The following is a 12,714-nucleotide window of genomic DNA, read 5'->3' on the forward strand; positions in this document are numbered from 1 at the left end:
TAGAATTTAGATGCCATAAAGGAAAGAGACACTAGCAGAAAATACAACTTATATAACAAAAGAAAAAGCAAGTGTGAAGAATACCCACAAATTGGTAAGAAAAAGATCAGTTACTGTAAGGGAAGAAAAATCTTTCCTTCCCCCTCTTAGGTTCTGTGCCTAGGCCTGAGAATTGCACTGCCAAAGGACAAGAGAAAAGCATAGACGTTTTACTTTGTTAATATTTTCATATGTACATGGAAAGCACGTAAAATGAAGACCCACAGAAGGAAGAGGCCTGAGAGCTTATATACCATTTCAACAAAGAATGATAAATTCTAAAAGTGTGACAAGACGGTAAGACAGGGAATTTCAGCCAGGGGTGGTAAATTGTGGGCAAGTGAATAGGAGATGTATGGAAGATAATAGGTGTGTTAGTGCATTCAGGTTTCTAGGGGAACAAAGTCATTTAGGAGATTTACTATCTTGGCTCACACAATCAGAGATTGGAAGTCCCACAGTGGCTGGCAGCAGGCTGGAGGACCGAGGAAAGCAGTAGCTGCTAAACTCAAGAAGCTGGGAGCCTCAGAACAACAGGGACCAGTGATGAAGCCCAGTCTGAGGCTGAAGGTTGAGAAGTCCCCTGGAGAAAGGCTTGTGGGAGTCCACATTCAGAGGCTGAAGAATCTGGAGTCTGACATCCATGCAAAAAATGCACAGGATGAAGAAGAATCAGCTTGTGTGCAAGCTTCCCTCTTCCACTTTTTGTTCCAAGCTGAAGTCCAGCTTATTGGACAGTGCTGCCCACATTCAGGCAGGCCTTCTACCTCAATGTGCTGACCATCCACATGCCAGTTGTGTCTGGACACACCCACACAGACACACCCAGAAATGTGCTTCACCAATTTTCTAGGCAGGTCCTAATCCACTCAAGTTTACAGTTGAGATTGACCACCACTGTAGCTTTGTTCCTACAGATTCAACTTAGTGTCGATTCCCCATCTCAGTGATGAGAATGTTCTTTATCTAGCATGAAGAAGGCACTTCTCTCCTGAGAAATTTTAGGCTCTGTTTTTAGGAATAAAAGCAGGAGGAGGTCAAAGAGGCCTTATGCACCAGCTATTGCTCATTTGGCTTTAACTCAATATGTGAAAGCATATTCTGATACCTTCACTACTTATTAAAATGACTAAATTATATAAACAGGTTATTCATCCAAGAGGAAACACAAAAGACCATTAAAATAATTCTGATCCTCACTATTGATTAGGAAAATGCAAATTAAAATAGTGAGCTGGTTTAACGAGACTGAGAAATTTTGAGAATATGGAGTTAAGAGTAAGTGAATGTTTCATGAGTGTGTTAGGAGTGCAAACTGCTCTAGTTGGGACAGTTTTGAGGTGTAACTTGGCATATTCGGACCTGGGGTTACGAATGGCAGAGTGAACTCTTAAGATGACAGAAAAAAGGCATTTTTTTAAATGGCATGAAGGAAAAATAAGAAAGGAGAAACAGCAACAGCAGCACTGAATAGTTGAAAGCTGATGGGTAAATGAAAACTGATTTGGTAAACTCAAGAAATCTGGAAACCAAGCCAGGAATGAGAAAAGCTGAGTGATGATCTTACAAAGAGGCACGGGAAGGGTTTATTAGATTTAGGATACACTCAAGAGTGGAGTGCTGGCGCTCAAAGAAACAAGACACATTTCAGTTTGGAATTTGTGTTTATTCCTCTTGTGAAGAGGTGGAAAAGCCCAGGAAAAGGTGATCCACCCTTCCCACCGAAGGGTATTAACTCATTCTATAGGTATGGGTGTTTTAGTTTTTTTCTTTTAATAGGCAATTTGAATGTTCTTTGGTTTCACTCAACCTGTTTCTTTTTCTTGGAATCAGGCCCCTGTTTCTTACATTTTCAATTAAACCTGTTTATGGACTTTTAATATTTTTGAGAAATTTTGGGTGTGGTGGGTCTGATAGGGAAGGAATCTAAATTTAACCAAAGGGATGTCAGTATATACCGCCTTGGGTAACTTTGCTGATTCCTAAAAGGTGTGGTCTTAAAAGTATGATTTTTTTTTGGTGTCTTTTAAAAAATCTGTCTTTTATTTCTTCTACCTCAGGAGGATAAAGCAAAGTATCCTATGTTAATTTTGTATTACTGTAACAAATACCCAAGATAATCAGCTTATATACAGGAAAGGTATGTTTTGGTTTAGAGTTTGGGAGGTGTTAAGTGCTGCATTATTTTAGGCCCTTTCACCTCATGGTTGAGAAGTGAAAAAGAGAGAGGAAGGACTGGCCCCCCACAGCAGAGGACAGCAAGGGCAGCACAGTGAGGCTCAGACATGGGGGTCTGTTACCACGGACAAATGACTTCCTCAGCACTGTCAGATCAGAGGACACCCAGCTTCCCCTGGGTTCAATTTTTATATGCTTCATAGGAAGTTCCTAGACTTGTCCATGTGTTTACCTCCCCTTATAAGTGTTAACTTCAGTACAACACTGATCCAAATAGCTAAAATATAGTTTTGGTGGCTTTTTCTATATTTGTTAGAAGTCTGACAGCATTTTCTTTAATGATATAAGGGAACACTTTATTGTTAATAGCCATAATTTCAGTTATCTTAAAAAATGCTCACTTGCCACAACTGTAATTATTTGAATCTAGGACTTATCTATGGAATTTTATGTAAATATAGAAGTTCAGGATCTATACCAGATATAGTCTCATTACTGAATATATTCCTAATGTACTAGGTGTAATGGCTTGAATCTAGATGTCTCCCCAAAGCCTCATGTGCTCATAGGTGGGGCTTTTTGGAGCTGGCTGGATCTAGGGTGTGTGATCCTTGGATTAAAAGTGTGTGGTGCTAAATTAGTCCACTGACTGGAGTTAGCATAGTTCTGGGGGTGGCTGAATGGATTTACTGAACAGAAGCCCCACCCTGAGTATGTGAAGCACCACCCAAAAAGCTTGTAGTGTGGATGCAATAAAAGGGAAAGACAGACTTGCTGCCTGCTGCTGCTGCTTGCTGCTTCCTGTCAGCCACACCATGGACTGTTTCTCCTCTGCAATGCCCCTCTGCCATGCCACTGTGCCTTGGAATCATCAGACTATGGACTAAAACCTCTAAAAACTGTGAGCTGAAATAAATCTTTTCTCCTTTAACTTTGGGTGTCAGGTATTTTGTCTCACTAACAAAAAAAGCAACTAAGACACTAAGTACAGTATATTATTTCTCAGGATTATTATATATGTCAAGATTTTTTTTTCTGTTATAAAAGTATGTTCATTTTTTGTGGATCAAAGATAACATTCACCACCTTTTATGAAAATAATACTAATCATTATCCTTAAATACATTTTTACCTTTTTTACTAATGCATATTAGATACACAGAATAATAAATTTTGTTTGGGAATATTCATACTTCCATATAACACATTTTGATGATTTCCTCCCTACCCCCATTCCTCCCATTCCCTTTCCCTTGATCCCTTTCTCCTTCTCTAATAGTTTCCCTTCATGTCATCTCTCTTTTACATTTTTTCAAGCTTTTTTTTCTAGATTCCTCATATGAGAGAAAACATGTGAAGTTAGAATTTCTGAGTTTGGCTTATTTCACTTAGCATGGTGGTCTCCAGCCTGAAAATGGCATGATTTCATTCTTCTTTATGGCTGAATAATAATCCATGCTATAGATATAATACATTTTCTTTATCCCTTGATATGTTGATAAATCCCTAGGCTGTCTCCTTAGTTTAGCTAATATGAATTGCCCTGCAATAAATACAAATGCACAGGCATCACTATAGTGTGCTGACTTTAATTCTTTTAGGAATATACCATGGAGTAGTGTGACTGGATCAAGTAGTAGTTCTAGTTTCAGATTTTTCAGGAACATTCATAATGATTTCCATAGTGGCTGTACTAATTTACATCCCACTGACATGTAGAGGATTCCCCTTTACCAGCATTTATTTTATTGATTGATTGATTGTATTCCTGATGATAGCTACTCTGACTAGCGATGGAATCTCAAAGTACTTTTGATTTACATTTATTCAATGGCCAAAGATGCTGAACTCTTTTTCATATTGGCCTTCTGTATTTTCAGAAGTATCTGTTTTGTTCACGTGGCCATTTATTGTTATTTGGTTCTCTTTTTTGGGGGGAGGTGTTAAGTTTTTTAAAATTCTTTACATATTCTGGATATTAACCTTCTGTCAGAAATTCTTTCTCATTCTGTAGGCTGGATTTTTACTTTTTTTCCTTTATTGTGCAGAAGTTTTTTTAAATGTGATACAGTTCCACTTGTTAATTCTTTCTATTATTTCCTGTGCTAATGGAGTCCTATTTGGGGAGTCTTTGTTGCCTATGGCTTCAGTGATTTTTCCTATGTTTTCATCTAGCAGTTTCAAATTTTCAGATTTTAAACCTATGTCTTTTATGGGGTTTTTTGGGGGTTTTTTTTGTTTTTTTTTGCTACCGGGGATCAAACTCGGGTACTTGTGCTTGTGAGGCAGGCGGCAGCACCACTGAGCTAAATCCCTGGCCCTTCTTTATTTTGAATTGATTTGGGCACAGGGAGAGGGGATCTAGTTTTAATCTTCTACATATGGATATCCAGTTTTGTCAGCACCACTTGTTAAAGAGGCTATTTTGTCCTCAACATGTTTTTGATTTGCCTTTTTTAATGGCTTTATTATTTTGTTTTGGATGCTACAGAAAAGGCCAGTTTTCATGGGGCTGCTCCCAAGATCCAGTAGAACAGAATTTCTTACACAGTACTAAAACGCTGAAAAGGAACATTTTATTGTGATTATTTGTTTCAAATGTTGACGGTGTCTTAATGTTCTATTTTCTAGACATTTAAGGAAGTTTCACTCATTCTGTCTTAAGCTATCTGTAGCCCACAGAAATTTAGTAAATTCTGCTTGTTGAAAACAAAATGAAAACATTTGAAAATGATACCTGATTCTCATAGGCTACTTTTGACCTCAAGGTTCAGAAACTCCTATTGAATTACTCTACTTGTTATTGTACTTTAGTTATTTGCATAATTTCAGTAGGAATCTTTCTTCCTTTTGGCCATAATATAACTGGAACAATCACTAATACAAGCAAAACCTTGCCTATAATGTCATTTTTGAGTATGGTGCTCTTATTTGGTGAGTGACTTTTAGAAAACTAATATTGGCTTTGCTTGTGGTCTCAATATCTATAAAGTCCTTTTATAAAAGCTTGACTGTGCCTGGCTTACAGGGTGTGAGACTCCTCAGAGTGTAAGGAGTGTCACTTCTGGGAAGGCGGGGAACATTGGGATATTTTGGAAACTTCAAGAATGAGGGATTTCTCCAAACTCTTTAGTATTATCTGTGAAACTCAGATGTGTGGAGAGTTTCTTGGATCTTGTTTCTGAAGCTTACAACAGGAAATAGATCCAATCTGAAATTCCTGATGGAAATTTAGAGACAGAAGTGAGTTTTGGAATTAACCATTAAACTCTACTCTTGCCATAAGTTTTAATTATCAGGACTAGTCTTGAGCCCTAGAGACAGAGATTTCCCAAGATAAATCTATAAATCAGTTTCTGATTTGGATTTCCTTAGAGCTTGAGTAACTAGGGCAAACAGCTGTTAGGTTCTAACAGCAGTATTTGCAGTGATACTGGAAAATGTGGGACAGTTATAGTTATGAATTTGGCATTCTTATATTGCCTATCCCCCCTAGTGAGTATCTTAAGAGTTTAGCTTTGTGAGATCATGGATATAGGCCTTGATAAGAGTAAGTCACAGTTATGAGTTAAAGACATCATATTATAGAGATACATGTCCACCCATGTTTATAGCAGCACAATTTAATAGCTAAATCTTGGAAGCAGCCTATATGTCCATTCCATCAACAGATGAATGGATAAAGAAAATGTGGTATTTATCCACAGTGGAGTACTACTCTGCCATAAAGAAGGATAAGCTTGTGTCATTTGTAGGAAAATGGATGCACCTTGAGACCATAATGTTAAGGGAAGTAAATCAAAAACACAAGCTTAAATATCATGAAGTTTCTTTGATGTGAGAAACCCAAAGTATAAATAAAGAGCAAAATAAGGATAAATGATAGCAAGGAGGGAGGTGGATTTTGCTAAAACTGGAGGGGGATCATGAGATGCAGGGATGGGGAGGGCAGAGAGGGAAAGGGATGGAAACAGAATTAAACTGTGTCACACAGCAACTGCGCACCGGGAGTGTGATCATTATGTACTGCGAATATGTGCTAATGAAAAATAAAAACAGAAACAAAGAATAAATCACCGTGCCTAGAAATGAGGCTCTACCGATCCGTTCTTGGAGAACCCTGGCTCCACTCACATTTCCAAATCTACTTCAATTTCGTGACTGATTAGCGATACAGATTCTGTTCTCAAGAAAAGATTAAACTATGTTTCATCAACTGCTTAGGTAAACAGGAAATCTACAGAGCAATTTAGAGCAATCAGCATCACAACAGTGAAGGCCGGTTTTGAAGATGAAAGGTAGGATCATAAAGCCATCCAGAGCACTGCTAACCAGAATGTTTTATTTCCCAAGGTGTCCGTGGAGCTGAGCTTTTATTACATCAATTAGTGGCCTTCCCAGCACTGCACGGAAGCCCACTCACCAATATTAAATAAAGCGCTGCTGCTCTTCACTCTGAGTGTGCTGCACTGTGACGCTTCCTTAAGACTGCGCAAAGCTGCTGTCATGTATTGATTTCTGCAGCTACTCTGCAAATGGACCCGATCCTTCTCAAGTAATCCTGGGACCCCCGGAATGAATCACAAGGATTTCATTAACTCTAAAATTTATACCAGACCTGCCCTCCAATTAAAAAACCCCAGAAGTCCAGAAATATTTCAGTGGTAGGAATATAAATAAAAAGACATTTTAAAGTATGAATGCCTAGGACACACATAAACAAACTACAATAATATCTTTGTGGGTCTGGAACTTGAAAAGTCTGGATCAGGATTTTTCCTTTCCTTTCCTTTCCCAACACCACTTCTTAGAGTCTATTCTTTCCCTTTTCTGACTAGTTGATCATACAGGCACCCCCTCCAACCTCAGGGCTCTGTATTCTGTTTTATTGACTTGTGTATTTGTTTTAATGCCAGTATGATACTATTTTGTTTCTCAAAGCTTTTTAATATACTTTGAAATCAAGAAGGCTTCTTTTTCTTGCTTTAGATTGCTTTAGCTACTAGAGGTCTTTTGTGGTTCCATACACATTTTAGGATTATGTCTTCTATTTCTTTAAAAAAATTCCACTTGTATTTTTGTAGGTCACTTTGGGTACTGTGAATACATTTACAATATTGATTGTACCAATTCATGAACAGTGGATATGTTCTCATTTATTTCTCTTCTTCAATCTCTTTCATCATATCTGGATGTTTGTAAATTTCATTTTCTTGTGTAAATTTTCTGCTTAGGACTTCTGGTCCTTTCTCTTGATTTTTGGGGAAAGAATTTGAGTTTTAATGTTATTTAGCTGGCTGGTGGAAATCACCAGTAAAATCTTCCTGCTTGCAATGTCCACGAAGGATGCCAAAAAATTTGGTGAGGAGCCATTTCCTATTTCATAGTCTTCTATCTTCTCATTGTAGCTTCAAATGGTAACGATGGGGGACCTCTCTGGAGTCTCTTTTAAAGAGAATTAATCCCATTCATGAGGGCTTCATGCTCATGACCTAATCAATTCCCTCAGTCCCTATTTCCAAATATAATCTCATTAGGGGTTGTGCTTCAACCTAAGACTTTTGAGAGAACACTTTCAGTCGATAGCACAACTCTTTTGATTTCCTCAGTTCTCTCACAAATATCCAGAGTCAAATACTCAGTCTGGTTTTTTGTTTTCTGGGTTTTTTTGGTACCGGGGATCAAACTTGAGACCTTGCGCTTGTGAGGCAGGCGATGGAACCACTGAGCTGAATCCCCAGCTCCACTCAGTCTGTTTTTTATTAAAAATGCCATCATCTTCATGATGTCACTTAAGCTTGTCATTTACTTTTTATCACACTACCTTCCTTATATTTCAAAGTTCTACTATGCCTACAAGGAATACTGTAGAAGCATCCTTTTGTTCTCTCTCTTCTTCCTCTCTCTCTCTCTTTCTCCTCCCTCTCCCCAATCTCTATCTTTCTTTTTCTCCCCCTCTCTAATCCTGAGCATTATTATTAATTTCCCTAAAGCACTAGTTTTAATAGATGCTCTGAAACTCAATAGTCTTTAATGTTTAAGTATTTATTTACTGATGGTAAAAAGTAATGAAACTTGCTACTTGAGGTAGAGAAATTGAAGAGTCTATTCTTACGGCTATTCATAGCAAAATAATAATAATGAAATTTAATTATATGTTACATAATTGTTCATATAGCTATTGAAATTAAATATAAAGCTATTTGCCAGTAAAAGCCTGGGAAAAATGTTTTTTCAAAGCTATTTTTATGCTTATGTATGCATCTTGTACAATTAATTTGAATCTTTATTTAATACATACAAGATACATAGCACTGAACTAAATACTGTGGTAATAAACAAAGGAATATAAAGTAAAACAACTGGGAATGTGTTCTATATTAGGAAAGCCAACAAGATTCTGATAAGCTAATGTGAAAAATAAAACACAACAGAGAAAGGAGAAAAAAAAGAATAATTGAATCAGTGGTCAAAGAATCAAAGAGAAATATATTTATATTGAAATGAATAGTTTCTGTTGAGGTATTTAGCTTATTTAAGGTTTTCTTTTTTTCTTTTTTTTTTTTTTGGTACTGGGGATTGAACTGGGGTTTTGCCCTTGCAATGCAGGTGGTGGAACCACTGAGCTAAATCCCCGGCCCCAATTATTTAAAGTTTTTAAAACTACCTCACCATAAAATGACAATAAAATGGAATACTTTTTAAATATTGCTTTTTATGGCTAAAACTGAAATATTTACAACCTTCAGTGAAAGTCTAAGAGCCATCAAGAATTTGATTTTTGGTTTTGTTTTTTGTTGGTACCAGGGATTGAACTTGGGACCTTGCACTTGTGAGGCAGGCGGCGGAACCACTGAGCTAAATCCCCAGGCCCAAGAGTTTGATAATTTTAATGGAAATGTGATGATGTGGCGAGGGTTACATAGACAAGACCAAGAAAGACTCAACTTGACCCTGAGGTTTTATTTCACTTCATTTCAGCAACACTTCCACTTAATCTTTGGAGTCATAATGTTGAAATCATTGGAGGAACAACTCTAAGAATCACATGGTGATGCAGCATGCTCCCAGGTCCGGTAGATGCGGCCTCTCCATTCTGCCCAGAAAGAGTTCTTGTGTCTGATGGTGCAGCCAGGATTACCAATTGTGTGTCAAAAGCAACAAATGGACACACAAAGCAGCATCAATAAATGTGAGATTTATCAAAAGAATAAAACTGGCCATTTCAAAAACATGTGAAGAAATGAAATAAAAAAGGGTGTTTAAAAACTCATCAGTTCCTTTCATCTCTCTCAGTGTGTCATGACCTCTCCTTGTGTCTGTACTTACTTTTGCCATCTCTGTGCCCCCATAAATAGTTTGATTTGCTAGCCTTTGTCCGATCTTGTCCTGACCATTCAGTTCAAGGGTGTAACACTGTCTGGCTCATTGACTCAATCTCCACCTTCAGAAGTCCTGGGAAAAAGAATCTGATTGGCTCGGGTTAGGTCACGTGTCTCCAAGTAGGCTAATAGGCGGTGGTAGTGTTGGAGGCCTTGGAATATATTTTTATAGGGACTTTGGTAAGTAAAATACACTTGCCATCATCTGCAGTTTTGTGAAATCCTTAGGGAGTAAAGCAGGCTGTGGTTATAGTGCCAGTTCTATTCTAAAATTTTATTATTAATAGCTGAATCACATCTTTCTCCCTACTTAATTTAAAGAAATGAAGGCCGCACATGCATGTGTGCACACACACACACACACACACTCACACATCTGAGTTATAAAACAGTTGACAGAAAGTTAAGGTTGCTCCACTGATCTCTCCACTTGACTTATCTGAGTGACAAGTTAGTCAGCAAATATTTATTAGTTTCTTTCAATAAGCTCAACACCATACAGCGTTGGAACCCTGGGGTAGGAGATGAGGAGAATAAGTGATAACATTCATCTTTGGTACCCAAGTTTTGTCTACATTATGAGAGCTTCAACTCACAGAGGCCCCTGCATTTCTGGGGTGCCCAGTTGGCTCATAGATACCTCGTCTATACATGCTTATTTTTTGCCTGCTTATCACTGCTGCTCAGGTTTTTGCTACTCCTTCTCCAAACACAGTTCTCAGAATTCAAATACAACTTACTTTAAATGGAAGAGGGCTTCTGGGAAATTCTCTAAGGCAGATTTGTTCAGGGAGAAAGGAAGCCATTTCATTTTTGGTTGTTTGGTTTGGTTAGTTGGGTATTGCTTGTTTTGCCTTTATTAAGTGGAAAATATCTTTAAAAAATCAGACTAGGGGCTGGGGATTTAGCTCAGTGGTTTCACCACCTGCTGCGCAAGCGCAAGGACCCGAGTTCAATCCCTGGTACAAAAAAAAATAAATCAGGAGACTATACATAATGCGGTTTTCTTTTTTCTCTTGAAAAATATGAAAATCTGGGATCAACAATATACCTGATTTGTTCTAAAACTAAAGACTGTCTTATTTAGGAACAATTTTTTTAAATTTCCTAGGGCATTACTTCTAGAACTAAGAAAATCCACTGTTTCCTTAAATGCGTCAAAATTTAATGATAAAATATTTATTCATTGGTCCTGTTGACCTTTTGTGGAAGAAACCTAGTGCAACAAACGCCTCCTTGTGGTTTTTCCTAATACTGCAGCACATGGAATAAGGTCTCTTTTCGCTACTGTTCATCCCACCAACGCAATTACTGTATTATTTTAAATGTCAGTGTTAGGAAAATTATCTACCAGTTGGGAATGGGCAATATAGATTATTGACTTTTGCAAACCTTCTGGAGACTGTCTGACTTTCTAGGATAATTGTGTACCTTTCTATTAAGGAGGCTATTTTACATTTCAATATGGGTAGAAAATAACTTGCACAAAATTAATAGTGATGTAATTCTTCTCCATAGCAATGCAACTTAATTAATTTTATTTGTTAGAATACAATTTATTTCTACCTTCTAGAAAAGATTACCACAAACATTACATCGTATTGCCTTATAGGAGGCATGGCTTGTGAGAGGACAGTGCCCACAGGTGGCAAAAAGAACTTACCAGTAATAGCCAAGGAATATAAAAAAGTTAAGAATTTATTGATAAACTGCAAGAGAGCATCCAAGAGAAGACCACACTATGAGGGTGACAGGCTGAGATTTTTATATTTGATTTTAACATGAGGAGGGGGTCTGAAAACATCCTCACAGGCATGCCTTCGTCAGGACATGGTGGTCGTGTTGTCCATCCAACTTAGTTCCAGGGTAGTCGGATGTTGTTTAAAGACTGACAGGATGTTTTTGTTGGACAGGGTCCAGTGCCCTTGGTGTTGCTAAAAACATTCCTGGGTAAAATTAATTGACAAATGTACAAAGATTGACTAATGTTAGTGGTCAAGAGGATCAGAATAGAATGTATGTGTTTGCACTTGGAAAGGACTTTTGACTTTCTATTTTGATAGGGGAATAATCGGTCTTCTTGAAGACATGACAGGTAATTAGGACATCCACATGTAGTTCTCGTGTGTAGCTTGCAAGATGCAACATGAATGATTTGCTACAGACTCATCACTCAGCTGCAATGTGGCCTCGCAAGAAGCATTGGTAAAAGAACCATGATTTCCCACAATTACTTTGCACCAAACTGTTCTTTTCAGGATTCTTGAGTGTATGTGTATGTATATGTGTTCTTAAAATTTCTCATTAAACTTTACCTCATTAATTAATAAGTTGAATAAAACATTTCACATGTGTTCATTTTATACTTGCATTCTAGTAAAAATTATATTCACTTTTTGAACATTATAATTTAGTACTAACATACTTGATGTGTTCATGATTATATTTTAGTAGTCTCAAAAAGGAAATTCAGACTACATAAACCTAAATGAAGCCAACATTAGTGGTAGTGACTGTAGGGTCGAAAGAGCATTTGGGGAACAGTGACAGTAGTTCTTGCAAGGAGCGTGTGAAGTTTCTTTAGGTGGAACATGAACCACAACTGTTATGTGGACTCCAAAATCTTCCTTTCATCGTTGTCTGGGGTTTTTAATCCACAAAGGGGAAAACGAAGTTTTATGCATGGTAAAATTAGGTGAGAAAAGAGCAAATAGTGGAAAGAAATGGGGACAGATTCAAGAGCACTGTTTGGCTGTGCTTTTCTGAACGTGGTCTCCTTAGAGGCCTGGCTCCACGGGAAGCTATTGCTTTTCCCCCTCAGTGACCAGCGGCTTCCACCCTTAGCAGGGAGGGACATTATGTGCACAAGCGCAGTCACAACACTTGAATTGTGCTAAAGTTTTTTCTTCTTTCTTGGGGGTTTTCTTTCTTTGATAGAATTGAGGAATAACAGTTTGGTAGGTTTTAAAAATATAATCGAGCGTTTTATTCGAGAGCCAATTGTTCAGTTGATGCACAAACAAAAATGTTGCCATCTAGTGGTTTAATTGAGGAAATTCCGTGAAGCAATTTTTCTCATGAAGTTTTACCTAATACTGTTTTTTTTGTGTGAGTG

This window comes from Heterocephalus glaber, unplaced genomic scaffold (assembly GCF_053883595.1).
Source record: "Heterocephalus glaber isolate CG9 unplaced genomic scaffold, H.glaber_assembly_v1.0 deba00001465, whole genome shotgun sequence".
Taxonomy (NCBI): Eukaryota; Metazoa; Chordata; class Mammalia; order Rodentia; family Bathyergidae; genus Heterocephalus; species Heterocephalus glaber.